The 25,859-nt window shown below is 39.1% G+C and overlaps 1 protein-coding gene and 1 long non-coding RNA gene across 2 annotated transcripts in view; one reads left to right on the top strand and one right to left on the bottom strand.

Moving 5' to 3' along the window:
* The window catches only part of PARD3B (par-3 family cell polarity regulator beta), a 1,250,195-nt gene that overhangs the window by 11,404 nt on the left and 1,212,932 nt on the right, over window positions 1-25,859 (bottom strand). The gene's annotated exons all lie outside the window — the stretch shown is intronic.
* Window positions 2,636-5,510, top strand: LOC114006217 (uncharacterized). The gene is made up of 3 exons (XR_003547973.1): window positions 2,636-3,112; window positions 3,621-3,744; window positions 4,739-5,510. It is a non-coding gene; the product is annotated as an uncharacterized LOC114006217 (long non-coding RNA).

Below are 25,859 nucleotides of genomic sequence, written 5' to 3' on the forward strand. Positions count from 1 at the left end.
GACACTGCGTCGTCTCTGTGCTGTACCGTGCTGCCCACAATAAACGGACGACACTGTCGTCTCCGTGCTGTAACACTACGCCGCTTGTCCCGGCTCTCACTCCTTCACTCAGGAAACCCGTTCGGCTGTCCCCCCGGGTCGGGACAGGCGAGCACACGCACCCTATAGCAAAAACCTCTCCAAAAAAAAAAAAAAGCACTGGGTAGTGTTCTGGAAACAGAGACACTCTTTTTTTTTTTTTTTTATTTTGGAGAGGCTTTTGCTGTAGGGCGCATGCTCTTACCAGAAAGACAAACAGAGGGACAGAGAGACAGAAAGTGAGAAATCACCCTCCAGGTGGGATGGCCACGCCACAATCTCTTCTCCTCTGTTCTCCTCTCAGGATCTTGGGCATGCACACACACACGCCCGGTGTGAGTTTTAAGCCACTGGGTCTGGGATGTGAACCACGGTCGACCACGTGGGAGTCCAGCGACATAGCCATTACGCTAACTGCTGGTCCCAGAGACATTCCTTTGAGGCTGGCTTGTGAATGGGTGAATGAGAAGCAGATCAGGATGGAGAGGCTGTTGGGAGGCTCATCATGGAGGACTTGGACTACCAGAGGCTACAGGGAGGATTAAGGAGTGTGATGTTTTTATTGGTAGGATTTGGAGCAGGGGAGTAATGTGAATTGCCAGTAAGACAGCCCCACTTGGAGGTACCTTAGGTAACTCAAAGCTTGAGTATAAAATTAAAAACAACTGCCTCTTCCCAAACCTGCTTTCCCCCGGTGGTCCCTTTGGCGAATGACATGATTGACACAGTTGGCCCATCAGAAATCTGGACACTTCTCTCATTCTCACTGTAGCCAGACCTCAGATTATAGCAAATGTTCCCTTGAGTACTTGTAGTTTCTATCCTCTCTCATTCAAAACCTTTTACAACTGGACTATTACAATAGCAATAGTGTATCAGGACTCACAGATAGGCAGGCAGGGAAGCAGGTGAAGTCCTGGGTCAGCTTCACAAAAGAGTAATGTAGCAGCATAGAACTGTAGACTCAGTACACAGGAGTCCAATAGGATTTGGATTTTATAACCATTTAGCCAGTTGCCACTAACTTTCAAGCAATTTTGAGCACATTACACTTACTCTCAATTTTTTTTTGAGAGAGAGATTTTTTGCTATAGGGTGAGTGTGTTTGCCAGAGATACAGAGATATAAAGGGAGAAATCACCCCCCACCCCCCAGTGAGGATGACCACACGGCACTCCCTTCTCCTCTATTCTCCTCTCGGGATTCTGGGCATGCATGCACATATGCCCAGTGTGAGTTTAATCTGGGCTTAAAACCCACTGGGACTTGAACCACAGTGGACTATGTGGCAGTCCAGTGACATAACCATTATGGCATCAGATGGTCCCAAATGGCACAACTTCTAAAAACAACTGAGTTCAGTTTTCATTGGAGATTGTGTGAACATCTACACTTTTTAGATATAAGGCTCTCAAATTTAAATCCCGACTACCTAATTGGTAAGAGTTTTTTTTTCCCCCCATGTGCCTCAATGTGAGATGTGCTTTGAACAATTTTTTTCTTAAACATCTGGTAATCTCCCCACTAAGCTTAAAAGAATAAGTGAGGTTTATAAAATATATAGTCATACGTTGCTGAACGAGTAGCACATGTTTTGAGATATGTGTTGTTAGGTAATTTTGTCATCGTGTGAACATTACATGGTATACTTGTATAAACCTAAATGATATCGCCGAGTACATACCTGGTATAATATAGTCTTATAAGAGCTCTGTCACAGGTGAGGCTTGCCAATGACCACAGCATTGCTACATGGCAAGTGCCTGTAAAATCACTGGGTTTGTTTTCTGCCTTAAGAGATGAACATGTTAATTGTTTAACTGGGATAAGATAGGGGAACTATAAATGGATCAGGGACCAATGCAACAATTAGGAGTACCGAGCTTACTTCTGGGTAGGAAGGATTTGATATCAGCACCTGCCTATTCTGATTTCATCACATTTCCTTGCAGGCTTCCCATGAAAAGAGCTTCCCTCATCCTTCTCTCAATCATGACAGGAGCTTCTTGGTACCACCCCCAACTGAAAGGTAGTAGAGGCATTGAAGGAGGCCTAGCCTGGTTCCAGAGCACCAGTTGAGAAGAGTTTGAATCTCACCTACTTGGTCATAAAGACGGTTGAGTGAATTTGGGGGCTTATTATTTTAATAATTTTCCTAATTTCTAAATAACCATTTATCCAGTTTTCGCCAGATAATACATCAAAGTGTTTCTGGCCTCTCTCTGTTAATTCAGTGTGGAATCCAAGCACCTTGTGATAATTTTCTCTGGAGCATGGAGGGTAATTCTCTGCCTTCATCTCAGTCTGTGCTAAACTTGTTTCAGACCCCAAGCTGGGTCATGTGGACACGCACTCAGCCCGCCCATCTGGGATCCTGTCATTATTTGACAGAGGGCATTGGAGATAGCATCAGCACGAGAGTTTCTATATAACATCACAACGATCTATTCCGTTTCCATGTTTGCAGATGAAATGGATTTATAGCACAAAAATTATTGAACTGTATTGTTGAGATGATTTTCAATAAATAATAAGGGTCACTAAAAGATTCTAAGGGACAGAAGACTTACGCTGAACTTCCTTTTCCTGCCTGGGTCTCTCCACACTTTGGCTGATCATTACGTGGCTGATAAAGACTGGTTGTGAATGCCATTGCAAAGCTTGTATGTTAAAATGTGCTCATATTGAAATTAGAGCATTCTTTGTCATTCCTCCTTCTGCTCTTGTATAGCCTGTCAACGGGGCTCCTTTGGGTTCTATACTTGCCTTTGATGCTGGTAAAAGGGAGCAGCTAGTAAATTCAGGCTTAGAATAGCCCAAACTGATTAGGTCTGTGGAATTCCCCTACTCTCATCAGTACTTCTTCAATTTTTTTTTTTTCAGCTCAAATGTTCTTTTGCAGTTACTAACTGTCCTGAGCCTTCAGTAACCCCCACTCCATGCTCCACCTCCATTCCTTTCATCAAACTAACATGTGGGTCCAGAACCACTGAAGAGTGCTTTTTAAAAAGAGTGAGCACGACAAGCTTTTATTGTGAGTGAGCGCCTTCAGATGTTGTATCCTACATTTGTTCTCGAAGCCCCTGATTGATTAATTTAGTCATTGAACAACTCAAAGAAGGCACTCTCTTGCCTATGTCTTTGAGTGCTGCCTTGCTCTCAGCCGTATTTGGTGCTCGTGCATGTACCAATATGAAATGATTTTCTCCCTTTTGAGCACATGCGTGCTATTGTTAGTATAGCGGCAACTCCAGTTCTTAAAATCAGTCACGAACCTACAGCTTTAATAATTTAAATAAAAGCTTATCATAGAAAAGCAAATATTTATAAGTATGAGTTGTCTAATTTAAAGAAATTAATTAAAAGTAAATGCTGAAGTGATTTAAAACTAAAGAGCCATTACCAAATAAACGTTACTTACCATTTGCCCCATGCCAGCTTACTAATTTCAGAGATGGAATTCTAGGCTGTCTCTTTGCTTTTCTATGCAAAAATACGTCATGACATTCCCAACCACCCAATAGATCTCCTTTGCCTTGTAGGGTGATGCTCTCAGAGTTTTCACTTCTAAGGGAGCTCTGGACACATCGTGCAGTGGGGAGACCACACCACTCAGAGGCAGAAGACTGGACTTGAACTGTGCAAGCACTCAGAAACATGATCCAGGTGACTTACATTTTCTGAGCTTCAAAGACCTCACATGTAAAATGGGGATACTAGACTGTCATTCTTTCCCTTGCAGGGTTGTGATGAGAACGACGTAAAAACAAACCAACCAAGAAACAGACTAATCATACTGAGGTCTTTAATACTTGCTGAATTTGAAGTCACACTCAGTTTGGTTTTGCTTTTTAAATAAAATTGGATCTCTTATATGGAATCTAAGGTGATTGCACAAAAACTGAGAATGAGCAAGAAAACAAATTGATAAACAAATCCAAACTTTATGGATGACTGGGTACAGACCCTATGTGTCCCTTTCCGCCTGAATATATGTCAATGCAGGAAAGTCTCTAGCAGAGATCACAACCTATAGGCTCAACTCTCTCTCTCTCTCTCTCTCTCTCTCTCTCTCTCTCACACACACACACACACACACACACACACACACACAAACACAAGGTCTCACACAGTGTTTTAAAGTTTTTCAGCTAGTTTAAAACATTTGAAAGTTGAGGCTCTCATAAAAATTCAGCTCTCCTGTTTTTTCTTTAAACTCATACTCTCCTTCCTTCAAGGCTACACTCAGCTGAAGCCACCCTCTCCAGCTGGGGAATTAGTCCCCCTTAGGCTCTGCTCCTGCCTGGTGCTCTTATTGACATTCCCCACCTGCCCCTGCAGCTATTAGGTTTGCAGTCCCTGCCCTGAGTGGATAACTCCTCGCCTCCAGGTTTCTGCACAACCACATTCAGTTTCCATCCTCCCTTCAGAGATATGTGCTATCCACATTTTCCACTTAAAAGAGGAAAAGTATCCTGGGAGCTAGACTAAAATTTCTATCACCTCACCTGGTCCACCTTTAAATCTTTAAAAATACATTTTTCCATAAATAGCTTTGTGCTAGAAATTGCTGCAGCAGGGAAAAGGGACCTCAGATAGGAACTCTGAAGACTGGATCACATTCCAGGGACTTTCAGACAAGTCTTTTTTACTTTCCCAGGTCTTATCTTCAACTCTGTGAAACTGAAGGCATTAGAAGAGGTGGCTTCCAATGAGTTGTCAGGGGTTACAGTTTCATGGCCCTGCCAGGAACCACATTGGCTCCAGCCCAAGATGACCCTGGCTCAGGTTACTGGCCTTCATCCTGACCTCTGTACGAGTGACCCTGACTGGACCTCTCCACTTATCTGTGCCTTAGTTTCTCCATCTGTAAAGTAATATGTGCTTTTCTTCCCACAAGAGTGAATGAAATGATATGGGTGAAAGCATATTGGAGGAAAGCTGGGACAAGATGAATCGGAGATCTCATATTACTGTTGTGTCTCAGGCTGCAATTATGAAAAGAAACTTGCCTTGTCTAATGGGATGTCTGGATCCGAATTTGCAATCCCCATTGAAAGGCATTATGCAGCTATTTCCATGGCCAACAAGGTAATGCTGTCAAGTTTCACCCCAGCTCTCAGTAGGATAATATTGAACCTCAGTTAAAGGGTAAATGTGTTTAGGTGGACTCTAATTTACCTCCTCGTTCCATGCATTTTATGAGGAATGTATGTAGTTAACTGTTATCAGGTTGTTAAGCAATTTGATGAGGTGTGAAGTAGACTTTTAATTGCTTTATTTACAACATACTTATCATTCACTAAGATTCAGTTGGGGCGAATTCTCTACTTAGTGGATTAATGTAAGTGTGGTGTAGTGAACTATAATTTGGCAAAACCAGAAGCTGAAAAATAGCCATTGAAATTTTATCAGTCATAGTCATTTGAGAATGGGATATATATTCAGTTGAGGTTTTCTTTAAAAAAATCACCAACAACCAAAATAGGAATTAAATTGTTAAGAAACTTCACCAACATTTGAAACGCAGTAACATGAAAAATCAAGATGGAGAAAGATAATTAAACTTAAATTGACTTGTCCTTCTCTAGTACTTTTTCTGGTAGAAAGGAATGGCTTCAGGGGACCATTTCATCTGTCAGAGTAGGCAATAAAATTACTGTTAGAAGTCAAATGCTTACTTAAAAAATGATTTTCTTATCTTTCCTGTATAGTTCTAGAGTGAATGGTCATCGCACTCTTTGGCTGGTGACAGTGATAAACACTAAAGTACAATCAAGCATCTGAAAAAGGTATGACCCCTAAGGTCTACACCACAGAATTTCACTGCCTTGCCAGGAAAAGAAAAAGATGAGGGACAAAGCAAGGTATATAGGCTCAGCCCTGTGTAAGTGCCCTGGGATACCTATTGTAGGTAAGGTTTCTGAAGAGAGTGTGCATTGGATTTGGACAAGCATAGAGAAGGCCTACATGCGGGATGAACCTATAAATGAAGCAATTGAGAAATTAGGATACTGGTGGAAAAGTTCTGGGGCCAAGAAAGCATTCTTGTTTTGTTTTGTATCTGCCTCAGATATTACTTCTTCCTGATCCTTTATTTCTGATTTGAATGCTCCTCTTGGGAACTTACGGAGCAATGTCAGCAATGTTCCAACCTAAGTCATGATTGTTCATATGGTAAAATGATATAAGATCATGGAAAATCTTTAATATAATTTAGGTATTGTATAATATATATGTCTACCTTTATGGAATGACTCATCACTATATGTAATTACCTGTTTTCATATGTGTCACCAATAAACTGTGAGCTTTGTGATCTAAAGACTATTACTGAGGTTGCTGCTGGCTCGCTAGTGCCTGGCACATGGTAAACCCTCAATACAGTATTTATTAGGAATGTTATCTAGAGATTCCTGTTGTGGGAAAAAAGATTCTCTTTTCTTTAAATGAGTGCTCATTTGGGTTTCAGCCTTGTGCCTTTCTCTCCCAGCAACTGGCATTTTGTTTGTTGCCTAATGACCAAGCTTTCATCGCAGCCACAAGTGCCAGTGAGTGAGTCAGCCTTGACGCTTGCTTGGTTGCCCCATAGTAAACAAGAGCACTGGGCTTGCAGTCAAACACCTGGGTTCAAGTTCTGGCTCTGCCACTGGCTTTGAGCGAGAAATTTCTCTGTGTTTGTTTTCTTCCCTCTAAAACGGACATGCCAATGCCAAGCTCATGGGGCTGTTGGGAGACCATTAAATTAGAGAAGTGGAAAAAAGCACTATGTAATTGACAATGCTCTATTCAAGTAAGGTATTATTACGAGTAGTCGTATTATCCTTCTGCTTTTTCCAAGCCTATGGTTCTGCCTTGCACATTAAAATCCTTCAAGGAAGGAGATTCTAGTCTTGAATCTTAATGTCCATGGCCAGTGCTTTCATTTGCTGTTGGATTTCCTTTGTCTTTTACAAAATTTTCTCTCAGACTGTGCTCCTCTCTGCCTGTGGGACTTTTGTTCAAACTTTAGGTACCTCCCTTTCTCCAATGGCTAGAGCCATGAGGCCTCCTCTTTGTAGTTCATCCTCCTGGGGCTTCTCCTCTTGATTTCCTGCCTCTCTGTCTGTGCTCAGGATTCAGCTAAGCTCCATTTGAGCAATCCTGTCAATCAACACAACCCCTGCTGTGAGCATCCAGAGATGATGAGCAACAAGGTGTTTCGGAGCAAGCAGTGCAGGGTTTCCACTTAATGTCTGACTTTGGGTAGGAGGCTTATCTTCTGTAACATTGTCTTAGTTTCCTTATCTCTAAACTTGGGATAGTCGTGGTTATTTGCTTCCATTGAGTAGCTCACAGGGTTAAATGAGAACGTCTATAAAGCACTTAGCACAGGTCATGGTAAGTAACTAATAAAGGTTGGCCGTTACTATTTTCCCTACCCCAACCTTTTGGTTGCTTATTCCTGATCCATAACTTTTTATGTGCTTTTCTCAGTCTTTCAAATATTCAAATATGTTCAGAGGCCTTTTTCTTCTCCAAAAATCTGCTTCCTCCAGATGGGAATGAGGCAACTTATCACCACTTTCCCAAAATTTATGGACTATGTTCATAAAAAACGTATACAAAATACACAAAAATGTACTCTCTCTCTAAACAGTTGTTCTTTTTTAGTCTTGTCCAAGTTATATTCTATATGTGTAATTGTTTATTTGTGGGTCCACATTGATGTCCCCTCTTAAGAGAATTGCCGCAGGACTTGAATTTGTGATTATTCATGTTCTCAGAGAAAGACAAACACAATTACACATGCAGCTATAAAGTGAGTTATGGATGCATGCATCAAAACCCAAAGGAAGTTGGGCAGCAGCCAAAAGACCATCAGGCACAGTCTCGAAAGAGACATAACATCCTCATCTCTTGTCTTTTTTCCTTTATATGGTATTATCTGGGCAGGTGAACACTGGATCACATTTACTTTAGGAAGCGTTCTTGAGCCTATGGGTCAAATGATAATCAGACCTGGAAGTAGAGAGTAGTTGGGTGCACTGGTCTGACAGATAATTTTTCAGGGGTTTGGTACTTATTCTGCTCCTTTGTGAGTGTTTGATAAAACCTTCTATGATACTTTTCTGTCATTGAGTTTGTTTTCTTCTTTCCTTGTGATCAGTTAGGACAGTGGGAAATTGCTGTCTCTGACTGTGTAGCCCTACCTTTACCAAGTAATAGAAGTCTGTATTTTGGAGTCATTCCAGGCTTACATTCAGTCTCTGTGGTTCAGGCAGAATGACTCTACCCAAGACTCCAGTGATGGCAGGTGACCCAGACCTAGTGGATCAGAACATCTCATCCCCTGGGCTCAGTGATTATTTATGGTTAAATACACACCACCCAAAAGCAACCTGAAATAATTCTAGTACTTATATTGGTATGTTAGAATGACAGAATCCCTCTTATTTTTTTTTCTCTATAGGGTGCATATACTTGCCAGAGAGAGAGCGAGAGAAAGAGAGAGAGATAGTGAGAAACCACTCCTCCAGGGAGATGGCCACACCTTAATACCTTCTCCTCATTCCCCTCTTAGGATCTTGGGCATGTGCGCATGTGCACATACACATACCCAGTCTGGTTTATAAGTTACCAGGTCCAGGACTCGAACTGCAAAGTTGGCCATGTGGGATCCAGTGACTTAACCTCCACTCCACCTGCTGTCCAGAATATGTTTTTTAAAAAGTGGCTGAGAACATAGGAGATCAGCCTAGTGCTGTGGTCAGTCATCAAGGCATGGTAGAAGAGCTTATCTGAGAATAGAGCCAACACTGAAGAAAATTGTTGAGAGAGGGCAAAGACAAAGTCAAGTGCTGATGGCTTTCTCTGAGTTCTGGGGTGGCTGAACCTGAGATAAGTCTATCCTTGATGTTTTTTCTTTAAATTATATTTGCTAATCGATTTCCTTTCCCTCCCTCCCTCCCTCCCTCCTTTCCTTCCTTCCTCCTCTTATTTTGTTTCCTCCCTTCTTTCTTTTTTAGAGGAAGATTTTTGCTATTGGGTGCATGCACTCACTGGAGACACGGAGAAAGTGAGAAATCACCCCCTAGGGTCTGGCCACGCTACAATCCCTTCTCCTCTCAGAATTTTGGGCCTGCATGTACACATGCCTGGTGTGAGGTTCTAGCCACCAGGTCCAGGACTCAAACTGCAGTCAGCCATGTGGGAGTCCAGTGCCTTTACCACTATGCCACGTGTTGGTCCCACCAATAGGTTTCTTTAGATTAATAATGCTTACCTATTGTTTGTGTGTAGAGGAGGGTACCTATTGATAGGAACAGAAGTACTATGTGATAAACTATTTAGAAAGGCCAAATAGTCATCCACTTTGGAAACTATGTAGCAAGAGAAAAGCTTTGTTTTATCTTGTGATGCCTAAACTTGGCACAGCTCCTAACATCTCCAGGTGAAGGTAAAATAAAAGCCCAGAATAATTCCCTCTTTCAATAGTTTGGGTGGGGACAGAAAACAGCCATGAAATGTAGGAGGGTAACTTCATGGTTTTTTGGTCCTTGACAAACTTCCTTTAGGCTCATATGCCGTTGCCTAGAACTTTTCTAACTACATTGCAATTAGATTAATTTACTTCTAAGAAAGTGACTAATTCCAAACTTTCGTCCTATAGCAATTCTCCAGTAGGTGACAAAAATATGAGTGTACAAATAGTTTGCAATTATTTACATAAATATAAAACATGCCATGAAAATTCTTTCAGACTCCTGGAATAAATAAAAAGGAAGGTACCCAAAGGACTTTCCCATTATACCTATCTCTTCCAGGCTGCTCCTTTTCCTTCCAGCCACAGAAACATGCAGGCTTTCTCAGTTCTTCATCTCCATCTGCGTCTTTCTGTTTATATACATCATTTGGGATAGAACTGGATCTGGAGTTATGGTGGGAAATGGAGGTCTGGAGAGCCTGACTTTTGTAAGTTTGTAATCTCATCCTTGTACTGATTTTATAAAAAAAAAATTCAGAACGCTTCTGATGTTTATTCAAATGACAAACAGACTGTTCCATAGCCAAGGAACATGAAAACTTGTTACAAAGAAATAGCACAAAGCAGCCAGACTTACTTGAGTTCTCTCCTGTGCTTTTGAAAGTATATGAGCCAGGAAATCCTTGAGATCTCTGAGAGCTGGTGTTTGCCAGGACAGCAAGGTTCGTAGCAAAGGAAGATTTTTCAAGAGCTGAAGCTCTGCCATGACATGACCTGGCAAGTAGATCTCAGACAAATATGAGCCTCTCTTTTATGTGCAAAAAATGTTATTGATGTACAATTATTTACATAGAGGGTACTTTTAAAAGTTCATGGGTGAAATTAAAGTATGAGTTTATTTTGATACCAAAAAATTGAAATCATAATATGCACCTTCCATGAACTTTCTGAAGACTTCTGCTTATAAGTATCCATTTTAAGTATTTCAGTTTCATGGGGCTTTGTAAAGGTACACATGGGAACTGCCACCAGAATCAAGAATATTGGTGACTCTTTATTCCCTTGTTCATTGATCTTTTTTCTTTACCATCCTTTAAAACTGAGTAATCTATAACTCTGCAGCAGGCAGGCAGGCAGGCAGACACACACACACACACACACACACACACAGACACACACACACACACTCACACACACACATTCTACTTGGAAAAAAAATCATTACTTGTCTGGAAGAATTCCAATCACTCATGTTTGATAAAAATTGCTGAATGTATGTTTTTAAAATCCAGGTTTGGATGGGTAGCAAAAATGAGAAACTTGAGCTTTGGAAAAAATTTTCTGAGAGAGATACAACTATTGAAAATTGAAACTTGGAAAACATGCCCTGTCATCTCAATCACAATTAGTCTATTGCTTTATGCATTTCTTTTACAGGAAACCTTTTCTTTTATAACAAAAATACGAAGTGCCAGAGAAAGATGTGCTTTCAATAAAAAAATTTTCATGACTCAATTAGAAAGTCTACAAAACTTAATATAAACAGAATGTCCACTTAAAATGATTGAAAATAAAGAACCATCCTTCCCTGATATTTTTGCAATGAAAGGTCTAAATTTTTCTCCTTCTGTTGCATATTCCTCCCTGTGTTTTTGCCTTCCTTTATTTTTCTGCTTTAAAATTTAGTTGAATGCATACAGTAAGTCAGGATCTATGCTAGGCTGATGATAAAGTGGTGAACAGGCAAGGTCCTACTCTTAAAGTCTTGCCCTTAAAGAACCTATCGCCTCTGCTTCATGTCTCATAAATCCATTCCCATTTTCCTACTTCCAGTGTATCTGTTGCTCTCTCATCAAAGTAGGGCTATAAATAGAAACTGGAAAAAGAGAGGGAAGTAGAAAAAAGAAAAAAATAGCTTATTTTTTATTTGACAATGCCTATGAACTTTATCTTCCCACATTTTTCTATTTTAACTTATTTATTTATTTATTTATTTATTTATTTATTATTTTAATTTGACCAGAAAGGGGGAGACGAGAGAGAGAGAGAGAGAGAGAGAGAGAGAGAGACAGAGAGAGAGAGAGAAAGCCACCAGGTCTGGGACTTGAACTGCAGTTGGCCATGTGAGCATCCAGCACCCTTAACCACACTCCACCTGCCGGCCCCTCTTCCCACCTTTTGTCAGAGATAGGGTTCATGGTAGAAGACTTGAAAAATCTGAATTAATGGAAAGCAAAAATACCAAGTAGAGCAACCCAATACCTGAGTTCTTGCCCCAAATACAGACCTCTGTCTCAGCAGCTCTACCTATATTAGGGAAGGGAAAGCCACAGTGAAGATTTAAAGTCAATACCAATGCATGGAGGTGCTAGAAGCTTTCAGTAATTACTGCATTTCTCATATGGCAGAAACTTGGAGAAGAGTATAAAGTGTTTCTGATGGCCAGGGTATTATTCTTCAGAATGCTGAAGCAGTGCTTTAATACATGTGAATAGTATGACAGTCAACACTACATCGAAATCCCTAGTGCTGATTACAGTCATTAGAAGTCTGAAGAAAAGACTTTTGAATCCTTTTAAGAAAGTTTATTCTTCGTGAAAATACTAAGAAGAAAAACCAAGTCTATACCACAAATGTAATTGTGGTTTACAAAGAAATGAAAACAATTTGTAGAAATAGGCATTTTCTTCTTGACCGGTGACTTCAGTTAGTTTTTAAGACGCAATGGCTCATTCAAATACCATGTTGTTTCTCTGAGACCTTTTATTTCTGTATTAGCATCAGAGACTAGAATCCATAGGTACCATGTTAGTGATGTGGGCCTTCTGGTCATATACTGTTGTAAATGTGGCCCCTTTCACACACCAATGTGAGGCTTCCTTTATGACACCAGAGGATGAAAGCGAGTATGTTGGCATAGATACTCTTTGCTCAGAGCTTCTTGAAAGACTCAAGGAATTCACAGTAAGGTACTATTTTAAAAATCTTTGCCGAATCAGAAACAATGTCCTGAATTGTTTCCCTATGTTTTATTCTAGTAATTTCATGGTTTCAGGTTTTACCTTTAAGTTTTTAAGCCAATTTGAGTTAGTTTTTATGTATGACCAAAGATAAGATGCAGTTTCATTCTTCTACATGTGGATATCCAATTTTCTCAGCACCATTTATTACAGAGACTGCCTTTTCCCTACTGAATGCTCTTGGGAACTTCATCAAAAATCAGTTGGTTGTATGATTGTGGATTGATTTCTGGCTTCTCTACTCTTTTCTATTGGTCTATACATCTGTTTTCATGACAGTATCATGCAATTTTGGTTACTATGACTTTGTAATGTATTTTGAAATCAGTAATGTGATGCCTCCAGCTTTGTTCTTTTTCTACAGAACTGCTTTGGATATTAGGGGTCTTTTGTGATTAAAAAAATTGTGATTGTTTTTTCTATTTCTGTGAAAAATTTTGTTGATATTTTGGTAGGAATTGCACTGAATTTATATGTCACTTTGTGCAGTACCAACATTTTAATAATATTGATTCATATAATCTTTGAACATGGACTGTCTAAACATGAGCAATATCACCAAAAAAGAGACAAATTGGATTATATCAAACTAAAAATCTTCTTCATAGCAAAGGAAGTAATCAATAAAATGGAGATAACTTACAGAATGTGAGAAAACATTTGCAAGTTATACATCCAACAAGGGATTGATAACCAAATTATATAAGAAACTCAAAGAGCTCACCATCAACAACAAAAAACCTCGAATAATCCAATTAAAAATTGGCACATAATTTATTCAGTTCTTGAAAGAAGACACATGAATGGTCAATAAATATATAAAAAGTGCTCAACATCACTATCAAGGATATTAAAAAAAAACACAATGAGATATTACCCCTCCTCACTGAGAATGACTACTATTAAAAAAAATGCTGAAGAATAAAAAGAGCTGGTCAGGCTATGGAGAAATGGGTGGGAATGTAAATTAGTTTAGCCATAATAGAAAACAGCATGGAGTTTTTAAAACTTTTTAAATAAAACTACTTTATGATTTTGTGATTCAGTAATCCCACTACTGAGTATATACTCTAAAGAATGGGAATATGTTGATGAGGTATCTGCACTTCCATATTTATTGTGTTGGTATTCATCATAGCTAAGATAAAGAACCTGGGTCATGTGGTGTGGTGGCTAGGGCTCTGGATCCCAGATGGCTGACTGTGTGGTTCTAGTCTTACACCTGGCATGTGTTCATGTGTGCCAAAAATCCAGAGAAAAAGGAAACAATGGACTACAATGTGGCCATCCCCCTCTGGGGGATGATTTACCATGTTCTCTCTCTGGCAAGTGCACACACCCTATAATAAAAACAGGGGAAAAAAAAGGACCTAATTAATGCTCAAGCACTTATTGAATGGCTTAAGAAAATGTGATATATAATATGTATAAGTAGAACATAATTTAACCATAATAAGGATGAATTCTTATCATTTGTGGATAAATGGGGTGAACCTGGATAAAATAATGCTAAGTAAAATAAGTCAGGCACTGAAAGACAAATGCTGTATGTCCTTACCCATTAATGGAAGCTCAAAGATTTGATTGCAAAAAAGTAGAGAATTGTAATGGTAGATACTAGAACTGGAAAGGGGATGAGGGAGGTGTGGAGAACTTGGTAAAGACATGAGAGCACATATAAACAAGTGGAATAGATTATAGAATTCTATATCACAGTGAAGAAAGTTGGTAACAATTCAATATATGTTTCAAAATAGCTAGAAGAGCAGATTTTGAATGTGAAAACACAAAATAATACTAAATGAGACAGTGGATGTGTTTGTTGCCCTGATTTGATAACTACACATGGTATACATTTTTTTTTATGGTATACATGTTTTGAAAGTCCACATTGCACCCAGCAAAATGTAGAAAATGCACAACCATAATATGTAATTTGGAAATAATAATAAAATTTATTTAAAAAGACATTCTGGCTAGCCCATGGCCTGGTGGTTAAATGAGCTGGTTTCTACATGGCCAAAAGAGTGATAAATGGAGGAGAAGGGATTGCAGCATGCTCTCTTGCCCCTCCAACCACCACTCCATCCCATCTCTCTCTGGCAAGTGCAAGTACACTTTGGCAAATTTAAAAAAGAGAGAGAGAGATAGAAATTCACACTGTAGGTTGTTAAAAAAAATTTGAACTTTATAAAGGGCATAGCCTAATAGCTGGCACCACATACTCAGTATCAAAATCTACAACTTGTAAAAATGAATAAATAAAAATAAACATATATAACTTTCTTATATATACACACACATATATACATATATACACACATATATACATATATATATAAAACATGTATAAAATAAGAATTTATATATATTTATATCATATATATATGAATAAAATAAGAAAGTACAGGGACACTTAGCCCAGACTGAAAACTCGCATCTGCCTTTGTGCCACAGAAAACTACCCTCATGCTAGTCCCCTCTGGTATTACTTTGTCTCCAATAACTGGGCATCAAATATTAGGCAATTAGTGTCAAGTAGAAGCAAATTATAACATAAAATTTATAAAATAGTGAAATCCAAATCATTTTATCCTTACGCCAAATTCCTAGAGAAATTATATTAATATATGTAATGTATATCTCAAGGCAGTGTGTAAAAAAGGTTAATAATGGAAAGCAATATTTTCCATTGCCTCCTTAAAGAAGGAAAGCAGAACAGCATAGGATGAAATATCTGAGATGAAGAAAATTCTCCAATTATCTCACCCATAGAACCCTCCTCAGATATTAGACAAGAGACAAAATCATAATGGAATAGTAGCCTTCCACATAAAAGAATTATGGTAAGTTGACATTAAGTTGAGCTGCAGTCCAGTCAAAATGAAAGAAGTTCTGAGTTGAGCCTGTCACGGAGTCTCTAAAAACGGACAATGAATATGTGTTTTGAGACTGTCTTCCTCATATTCAGCCTACAGTAACTTGAACTGAGAATTGTTTTTTTTTATGGAGATTTATTACAATAGCATTGCCATTCAAGAATAGGCGGCTATCATCATAAATAAAGCACAGACACAAAGCGGTGTGAAGATCCAGGACAGAGAGAGAATTTGTCAAGGTGGGTAAATCATGAACTTACTTATATTGCAAATAAACACCCTCTGCTAAAGCAATCACTCATTAGGAGAAAATCCTTCTTCTGTCCTAGAAAAACAAAGTCACATTGCTGTGGTTTGAATTTCCCAGCATTACCCAAGAACTCCTTTGGGTTCTTAGAGCTCAGAAACCAATGTCTGGGGGCTGGCAGGTGGTGTGGTGGTTAAGGGTGCTGGACTCCCACATGACCAACTACAGTTTGAGTCCTGGGCCTGGCAGCTTGCTTTTTCATTTTTCCTTTCTCTCTCTCTCACTCCGTCCCTCTCTGGTCAAAGTAAAATAAATAAATAAAGTTAAATAAAATAATTTTCTTAATTTTCTTTTTTTTGGAGAGGTTTTTGCTATAGGGCGCATGTGCTCGCCAGAAAGATAGAGACAGAGAGACAGAAAGCGAGAAATCACTCCCCCGCCACCCGACCCCCCACCCCCCCGGGGGGGGCCGCACCCCCCACCCCCCCAGGGGGGGGGGGATGACCACGCTGCAATCCCTTCTCTTCTCAGGATCTTGGGCATGCACGCACACGTGCCCAGCGTAAGTTTAAGTCACTGGGTCCAGAACTCTAATCGCAGTTGACTATATGGGAGTCCAGCGACATAGCCATTATGCTAACTGCTGGTCCGCAATAAAGTAATTCTTTAAGAAAAAGAAAAAAAGGAACCAATGCGTGGAGTTTCTCCTTACAGTACATGTTGGTGGTTGTGATGAACCAAAGCTATGGATTTCCTGACCCCCAAACCTACTGTGGCCTGAGTGTTGAATCTTGTAATCAATAGTGTTGCTTAGGCTCTCTTTCTACAAGAGACCACAAAGCTACTGAAATCTGTTATAGTTCAAAGCACTTCCTGAAATATGAAGGGGGGAAGAAACAGCTGACTCCATATTTCCCACACTTGCCCTGAAAGTTGAGAGGCAGCACCTAAGTGTCTCCCCACATTTCCTTTGGACATTGAAATCTGTGTAAGTGAACGTGTTTCTATGTCCAGCTCTGTTGTTTCAGCTGTTAGGAGAGTGGGGGATATCCATTACTCCCTGCCTGGAGATGTTGACCTACACAACAGCTTTGGGCTTCCAAGCTGGCTTCCCTCTTCTCTAACTGCTCGGCATTTAAATAAATGCCTGCTGGATTCTTCCTGAGCCTACACTCTGGCCTTCTCTTCCCCACTAAATGATTCATTAGGTTGGATTAACCCTTTAAAAACTAGTATTTACCAATGGGTCCCTGGGGATTCTCACACACTCCATCATTTTTAGCCATTATAAACAGCCGGTTCCAGCAGGGTGGAATTCACTTTAAGACTACTCAGGTTGACAATGTGGGTTTTGTTAGCCCCAATTTACTTAAAAGCTCCAGACAGCATTTACTTTGTGAGATGGGACATACACATTTTCATCTCCCAGCCTATGCACTCCAACTACGCCTCTCTCACCATAAACACCTAAGTGCGTATTCCACAAAAAAGACTGAACCAGAAAGGAGCAATCATACCAAGGCTGGGGGGGTTATGCGGGACCTTTTTCATGCCTCTGTTACTCAGGCCTCCTTTTTGGTTGGTGCCATTTTCTGCCTGTAATCAGCTGTGTGCACAATGAGTGGTGCCTGCCAAATGGCCATTTGTGGGCGCAATTAGACACCTGTGCCTTCAAACAAGTTGCAAGCACCTAATTGTGTCTGCATGTAGCCACTTGTGGGTGCAATTATCCAGAAATCCAGGTGTGCCTGGTATTATACGCAATTTAAGAGGGGAAAAGTGTTTTCCAAAAAAGAAGGTTCAGGTTGAACACATGCCCTTCAAACTTTAAATGGCTCAGCCGAAGCTACCACTACTGTATGGATTTGGAATCTCTTTGTTTTAGAGTCTACAGCAGTTCTGCCCAATAGAAAATAATGCAAGCCATAGATATCATTTAAAATGATCGAGTCAAAAGAAAAATAAAACAGGTGAAACTAATTTTAATAATTTATTTTACTTAACCAAATATATTCCAAATATTAGCATTTCAACATGTAATCCACATAAAAATATTTGAAATTTTATATTTTGGGGGTATTAAATCATGGAACCTGGTGTATATTTTATATTTAAAGCACTTCACAATGTGGACTTGTCACATTTAGATGCCTGATAGCTGCGTGTAGTTGTGGCTACTATATTGGCTGGCCCGGGTCTAGAAAAAATTATTAATGATCATTTTAAGTGTTTGCCATCAGGCAAATGTGTTGCTAGAAAGAAACAGAGGCAGAGAGAGGAATAGTAATTAATGATCCAGAGGGGATGGCCATGCCACAATACCTTTTCCTGTATTCTTCTCTTGGGATTTTGGGCAAGCATGCACATGTGCCTTGAGTGATTATCTACCCGCCATGTTTAGGACTCAAACCACAGTCTGCCATGTGGAAATCCAGTGCCTTAACCACCATGCAACCTGCTGACCCCCACCCCCAAGTTATTTTTGTGATTAACCACTTGTGGTTTTTAACCTCAAAGGACTTTCCTAAATACTTAAAAAATTAGGTTCTGAAGACATTGTATTTGAAAATACCCTTTAGTTCCTTAGATTTGTCATGAGTAACATGGATCTTCATTATAACAATTCTTAGCAAAATGAAGTAGAATGTTGAAAGAAAACCTTCCTCTACCTCTTCATGTAATGGTTTATGAGAAGCATATTGGAGCTGGTTTTTTCATTTGCCTTTGTAATGTTTATTTCTCTCATGAACAAGAGAGACAGAGAGAGCAAGGGAGACAAAGAAACAAAGAGACAGCATCTCTAACAGAGTCCTGAAACTACGATTCCTTGATAGCCTCAGTCAGCCTGGAATCCAGGGCACAAACATACCTGGCATACTTAGAGAGGTCTCAGGATACAAACTTGGAACTTTCCCAGGTGGGTCAGCCTCATAGAGTGTCATGTTTTACTGCCGTGCTACTGTCTGGCCCTGGGGCTGGATTCTGAAGTGGCATGCACGGGATGCATAAACATATTTGGAAGAGGGCAGCTGATACTGAAAGGAAGGTGGAAGTTAGGAATGTAAGACAGGGGAAAGGAGACAGACTCAAGAGAGTGGCAGACCTCAGCACTATCCTCTGTATCTTTATATGTCTAACTGGTTCCAATTCATTGAAATGAGTATAGCTTTAAGAAAATTTTGACAGTTGGGCCAGCCAGGGGTATGGTGGATTCTACATGGCCAACTGTGTGGTTCAAGTCCTGGACCTGGTGGCTGGAAAAACACACTGGGCACATGTGTGTGTGTGCACCCCAAAATCCAAAAGAAGGGATAAATGGAGAAGTAATTATGATTTGATTATCTCCCATGAAAAGTGCTTTGTCACTTTCCTTCTCCAACTCTCTCTGGTGAGTTCATGTGCCCTCTAGCAAATTAAAAAAAAAAAGGATAATTTTGACAGAAGTTATAATTAATTTTGGTTGCATTTGAGATTGCTGAATTAAAATTTGGTAAGAAATTCTTAAACTCGAAAATGGAAATACCACAGCACCTACATGACAGGGTTATGGTGATGATTAAGTGAGCTAACACATAAATTCCTAGAATAGGGACTAACATATGATCAACAGTCAAGGAATATCAGCTGCTATCACTCTCCTTCCCACCACCACCATCGTGATCTCTATCCTTAGCCATTCTAGAACAGTGCGTGCCACTACACATGTGCGCATGCACACGATGTACATTTAGAGTTCAGGAGGAGGGAGATGGTGCACACTTTGCATATGGTTTCCTGCGTCTCCTAATTCCTTCAGTCATCACTGCTGTGTACTCAGATAAGTTCCTTGAGTTCAATAACCAAGTGTAAACAACTCTGATTCTCCTATCCATCCCTAGCAGACTTTGAAGCTCATGACACAGGTATCAGTTGAGAATTGGTTAAATAACTCAAAGCTGCTTGAAGTACTCTTTCATTTCACCAAAAGAATCTACAGAGAACACATATCATACATTTTCTTTCCTGTTCAAATACTACCTGAACCAAGAACAGCACATTCTACACACTTCTGTAACAATTAAGTTATATTTCTAGACAATTAGGTTACATGAAAAGTTTATGAAACAATGGAGTTAAGTATGAGTTTGTTTTGGTACAAAAATGTTTGTTACCCATGCATAGTGTTTTCATAATAGACATTACTGTGAACTCTTTGAAGACCTCTTGTAGTTACACACCAGTTGTCTTCTCCTATTTCTCCCACATCTCTCATTCATTCTTCATTTCTCATCCCATTTTATCTTGAGAATGGCCAGTTCAGCAACCCAGCTGTCCTGGATTTGGTGACTCCTTTACCAGCTGACACAAGGACCTGCTTGTCAGAATTTCTTCTCATCCTTTTAAAAATTTTTTTTCAGGGACTTTTGCTATAGGGCACATGCACTCATCAGAGAGGAAAAGAGACAGAAAGTGAGAAATCATCCCCCAAGGGGGGATGGTCACACCACAATCCCTTCTCCTCCATTCTCCTCTTGGGATTTTGGGCATACATGCACTTGTGCTCAGCATGAGTCTCCAGCCACCGAGTTCAGCACTTGAACGGCAGTTGACCACATAGGAGTCCAGTGCCTTAAGCACTATGCCTCCTACTGGTACCCATTTCTTCTTTTTATTTTTTTCCCCCTCAACTGCATCAACCAAAGAATTGAGCATGTCCAGTTTTCTTCTGAGTGTCAGCAATAACTTCCTTAGTTAAGCCCATCTAAGGCAACATCATTTTCTTGACTACATCCCTATCTCTGCCCCCGACCTCACCCATTCCTCCCTAGACACGTCAAGAAAAATTTTCCTTGTTTCTCTTGGTGTCTTTTGCTCTTTGTTCTATTGCCAAAAATATTTGAGGAAAAGGCAGTAAACTGGATGAGTCTACAGAATTTTTAAAAGAAAATATCCAAAGGAACCACCATCATCAACATGGAGTGTGGCCAAATGCCTCTTTGAGAACCTCAGCCGTGGCTTCCAGCTACTTTCTCATCTTTTTCAGATTAAACTTGATTTTTCTCAAGCACAATTATTAAAATAGCTGAAACATAATTACTTATTCAATTTTGTATTTTTTCAGTATTAATTACCAGCATTATAATGCTATTCTTAAAAGCAATGTTTCTTCATTCTGTTTCTTTTTATACTTTTTATCTTTGTATCAGGCTCTAGTATGTCAAAGCAAGAGGGTATGAATTATCCAGAGTCCATCATCTATGGAGAATGCCTAAACTTGGGCGTGTGTGTCAACCAATGTCTAACAGCAACAATATATTATTTTAAGGAATTATTGTTATATTTATTTTCTTTTATTTCTTCTTCTTCTTCAATTTTATCAGAGAGAGACAGAAATAGAGAGAAGGAGAGAGTGAAAAAGCAAGCCACCAGGTCCAGGACTTGAATCACAGTAAAAAATGTGAGAATCCAGTACCTTAACCATCATGCCCATCTGCTGGCTCCAAGCAACAATATTTTTAACACTAGTTTTATGTGGGCAGCACTTTGGATTTATAATGCACTAACTACGTTCCTGGTACCTTGGCAAGGTACTGCCCAGAGCATCATTGCTATGATAAATACACCTCAAGTTCTAGGAAACTTAGTATACATGAGGGCTGTAGAAACAGTCCATATGAGATTGAAGACTACACAAGGAATGGATTTGGGTTGGCTAACTCACACCCTCTCATCTACCAATTCTTATTTCCAAATGGCCATCAGAAATGAAGACAGCAGAATGAGGCACTGCATTAAGGGCTGAGCCACAGATAGGCTGTGTGGATTAGATTCTTTTGGTTGTTGTTTTCCTTTTTTTAATATGGATATTTTTGCTATATGGTGCATATTCTTGCCAGAGGGACAAAGGAGACAGAGAGACAGAAAATGAGAAATCAGCCCCCCGGGGGGGGGGGGGAAGGGGGGATGGCTGTGCCGCAATCCCTTCTCCTCCATTCTCCTCTGGGGATTTTCAGCACACACATGCACATACCCAGTGTTAGTTTTAAGCTGCTGGTTCCAGGACTCAAACCTCATTTGACTGCATGGGAATCCAATGACATAACTGCTATGCCAGCTGTTGGTCTCATGTGGATTAGTTCTAAAAGTAATTCACAAAAGTAATTTCAAAAGAAAAAATGGAAAGATAATCTGATAGCACATATCAATGCAAGAATCTATGTAAGAATGACATAGATCAAACTTCATGTTATTCTTCCTTCCTATCTTTTTAATTCTCTGAAAATTAAATAAAATTAAATTCTTTAGATTGATCAGGTATATTTTCTTTAAAACTTTATTGATTTATTCTTCCCAGGAGTGTGGATGAAGCAGCACCCCCAATAGCCTTTTGATGCTTCAATTCATCCCCAGCCAGCTCCTGCTCATTGACATATGCATGCTTAGAACTTTCAGGAAGATCTCTGGAAGTGAACCTGGAACCCTCCCAAATGGGTGAGCTCAAAGTGTTGTGTTCAACCCTTTTGGCATCACCTGACTCCTGACTTCAGATGAAAGCATGAATACTCAATCGTATTCAAATACTTGAAATGTGAGCGTTTTCTCAAAGATAAACATTTACAAAAGTATCCAGGTATTTTTTACTCAAATTGCAGTCAAAACTTACTTTATATTACGAGTCACATTCAGTCTAAAATAGAATAATTTAGAGTTAAACCTGTCATGATAATTTGAAGGAAGGCTATTATAATTATTGTTGCATCAAAGAGAGGAGCTTTCTTCAAGGTATTTTAGTGGAGTCTTATATCTTCCTATGATTCAACAAAGGCAGACTGAAACAACCATTTGTGGAATAGTTAAAGCAGAGGAAGAGTTTAAATCTCTCTTATATGACTATCATTAGGAGATCCATTTGTGTTTCAAAGTTCAATTCTTTGTGATTAATTCTTTTAAAAATGCCAGTCGTATAGAATGAGACATTTAAAGCCATCTTTATTCAGGCACAAAACTTACTCCTTGAATTTTTGTGTAATTAAAAAATAGGCATCACCATAGCTTTGGGCACCAACTGTGAGACAGCAAGTTGGTAATATGTGTCCCCTGCTTCCCTACAGGTCATGACCCTTGGTCTCAGCCATGAAGCAATACCAACATGCCCTTTTGTTACAGTGTCACCACACACTTGTCATTCCCATTGTTACAGATGTCAACGAAGAGACAGGAGAAGCATGTTTTATTGTGGGCATGAATGATAGCAAGAGATTGGACCTTCCAGGGGCACTCTGCTAAAATGGGTGATTCAGAGATGCTGTACCTCATACTTGAAAAAAAGATCTAAATTTATTATGTCTAATGTTTAATATAAATCACCAAACCTGAATGTGTTATAAAAATGAGCTAAAATGCTGCTTAGCAGACATTATTAAAGAGTCTTAACTATGGAGCCATTTCTAATTGGGAAAAGTTCACAGATGAACAATTCTTGCCAGTACTCATTTTAAAGAAATATTTCTTCCAGTAAGAAGGCCCTTATTTCAGTATGAGATATAGTTGAGGGGACAAATCTCTTTATGAAAGTATCATATTTAAGTTCACAGAAGGAATCACGGTAAAATCTATGAATTAAACTTTATTCCTCACTTACTCGGACAAAATCAAGTTTAAAAATAATTAAGAATCAAGTAATAAACAATCCAAGCTAGTGTGCTTGGAACAAAACTGCAGTATGAGGCAATAAATAGCAAGAGCCAATCAGCTTATTTAAGTCTCAAAAAAAAAAAAAAATGAAAAGAATAGTGCAGAAAATGATCTGTGCTGTTTTTATCATCTTGATTAAAGGATATAAACATGGGTAATTTAAAATTAATCTGTGAAAGAATATGCTGTCATTTCAATTAGAGAAAAGAGAATCATTCTTTAGCTGTCCCATCTCAGCAAAGGCACCGCCTAAAACCAGGGAAGGTTGGCCTCCAAAATGGGGTGAGTGCAGTAAACCAATTTTCAGCCACAAAATGTGATTTGCAAAATTGGTTTGAAGTAGCGCTGGCTGGATACCACCTCTGCTGGGGAGTGAAATTAAAACTGTCATCCATTCACACAAAGTCTCAGTAGCTTGGCGGCCTCTGGCATGTGCTGGTTCATAACCACAGCTGCCTTCCCTATGGGCACAATGACACCCCTTTGGCGACCCTGCCCCTTAAGCTTGTTTATTAGAATTCTCAAACTGATAATGAACAGTACCTGTGTGTCACAGGAGAAACCTCAACTCAAAGGATGAGGACAAAAAGAAAAAGAAAAAAAAGACTAATACCTCTTTTCTCCCCTTATGTAGTTCACTCAGATTTTCCTGTTAATTCTTTAACTTCGACATCCCTCCCCACCCTCCTGTTTTCATTTCCAAAATGCAGATTCTAAACAAATTTCATGTTATAGGAATATTTGCATTTTTCTATTTTACTGATTTATTTTGTTGTTCATTATAATACTTGTACCCTTACTGTAGATGCAATTTATTATCATATAGGTTCATTATAATAAATTAACAAGTAGTAACCAAGCACTTACTTTCTAGATAGGTACTGTGTAGGATATAGAAAACCTCAAGACATGGGCTTCAACCTCAAAAATCTTATATAGGGGCCAGCAGGTAAGACATTGGACTCCCATGTAGCCAAATGGAGTCTGAATCCCAGACCTGGCAGCTTGAAACTCACACTGGGCACATGTGTGTGAATGCCCAGAATCCCAGGGTAGTAGAGAAGGAGGGATTGTGGTGTGTCAATCCCCCTTGGGGGGGGGCAGTGATTTCTCATTTTCTGTTTCTCCAGTAAGCACATGTACCCTATATTAATAATCTCTCAAAAACAAAACAAAGCAAAGCAAAACAACAACAACAAAATGTACATTCTAGCTAGGGAGATAAACTAAAAAACATGAAAGAAAAAATGGAAAGATAATTTGATAGCACATATCAATGCAAGAATCTATGTAAGAATGACATAGATCAAACTTCCTACAAAGTTAAATCACATAATTATTATATAATAAGTATATCTAGATATAACATGGTCAGCTTGAAAAGTAGATTTTGGATGATTTCATTTTGAAACCACTATTTTACAATTGCATTCTCTTAGGATTTTGCTTTTTTTTTCTTTTTAACAAAACACTTTGTTATGATTAGTTCTATTGTACCTTTCTCTTTCTCTCAATCTTTCTTTTTGTAAAAGAGATTTTTGCTATAGGGTGTGTGCACTCATCAAAGAGACAGAGAGAGACAGAGAGACAGAAAGTAAGAAAACACCCCACACAGGGGATGGCCATGCCATAATCCCCTCTCCTCTATTTTTACTTCTTGGGATTTTTGGCACTTACACACACACTCGGCCTGAGTTTTAAGGCACTGGGTCTGGGACTCGAACTGTGGTCAACTACATGGGAGTCCAGTGATGTAACTATTATGCCATCTACTGGTCTCCCCCTTTTTTAAGAAAAAGGAAAAATAATTCTGCTTTCATTACCCATTCTCATGTAATTGGGACCTTCAAAAAGTTCGTGGAAAATATGTACTACAAAGAAACAATACATGGATTTCAAAATATTTTTGTATCCCCCCAAATTAATACTTTAACTCCATTTTTCAACTATTTATTTTGAGGTCCCTTCATATTACTGAATCTTTCTTATAAGGGCATATACTTTATGTTTTATAGTAGACATACCTTCATCTGCTTATGTGCTTTGCCAATACTTTAACTTCAACTCTTTAGAAAGGTGTACAAAGCTAAAAATGCAGAAAAATATTTTCCTCAAACATTCTCTTTTCTTGGCTTCAATGGATATTGCATTATTTTGCTGAGTTTTGAGATAGTAAACAAGATACTGAAAAGTGTACTTAAGCTCTAGCTAATGCACTAAGACAAGAAAAGAAACAAAAGTTCATAGACTAGAAAGGACTAAATAAATCTTTCCTTATTAATAAGTGTCATGATTTTGAAAACTTGAATCAACAACAAAACTAAAACTGATAAGTGATTCTAGTAAGTAGAAAAAGATAAACAAAAGTCAATTATTTTTCTAGATACTTGCATTGAACAAGTAAAACTGAGATTAAACCACAGTACAATTTACATTAGTACCCCCAAAAATGAAACATGTGTGTGTGTGTGTGTGTGTGTGTGTGTGTGTGTGTG

Source organism: Tupaia chinensis, unplaced genomic scaffold, assembly GCF_000334495.1.
Source record: "Tupaia chinensis unplaced genomic scaffold, TupChi_1.0 Scaffold000076_1, whole genome shotgun sequence".
In the NCBI taxonomy this organism is placed as follows: Eukaryota; Metazoa; Chordata; class Mammalia; order Scandentia; family Tupaiidae; genus Tupaia; species Tupaia belangeri.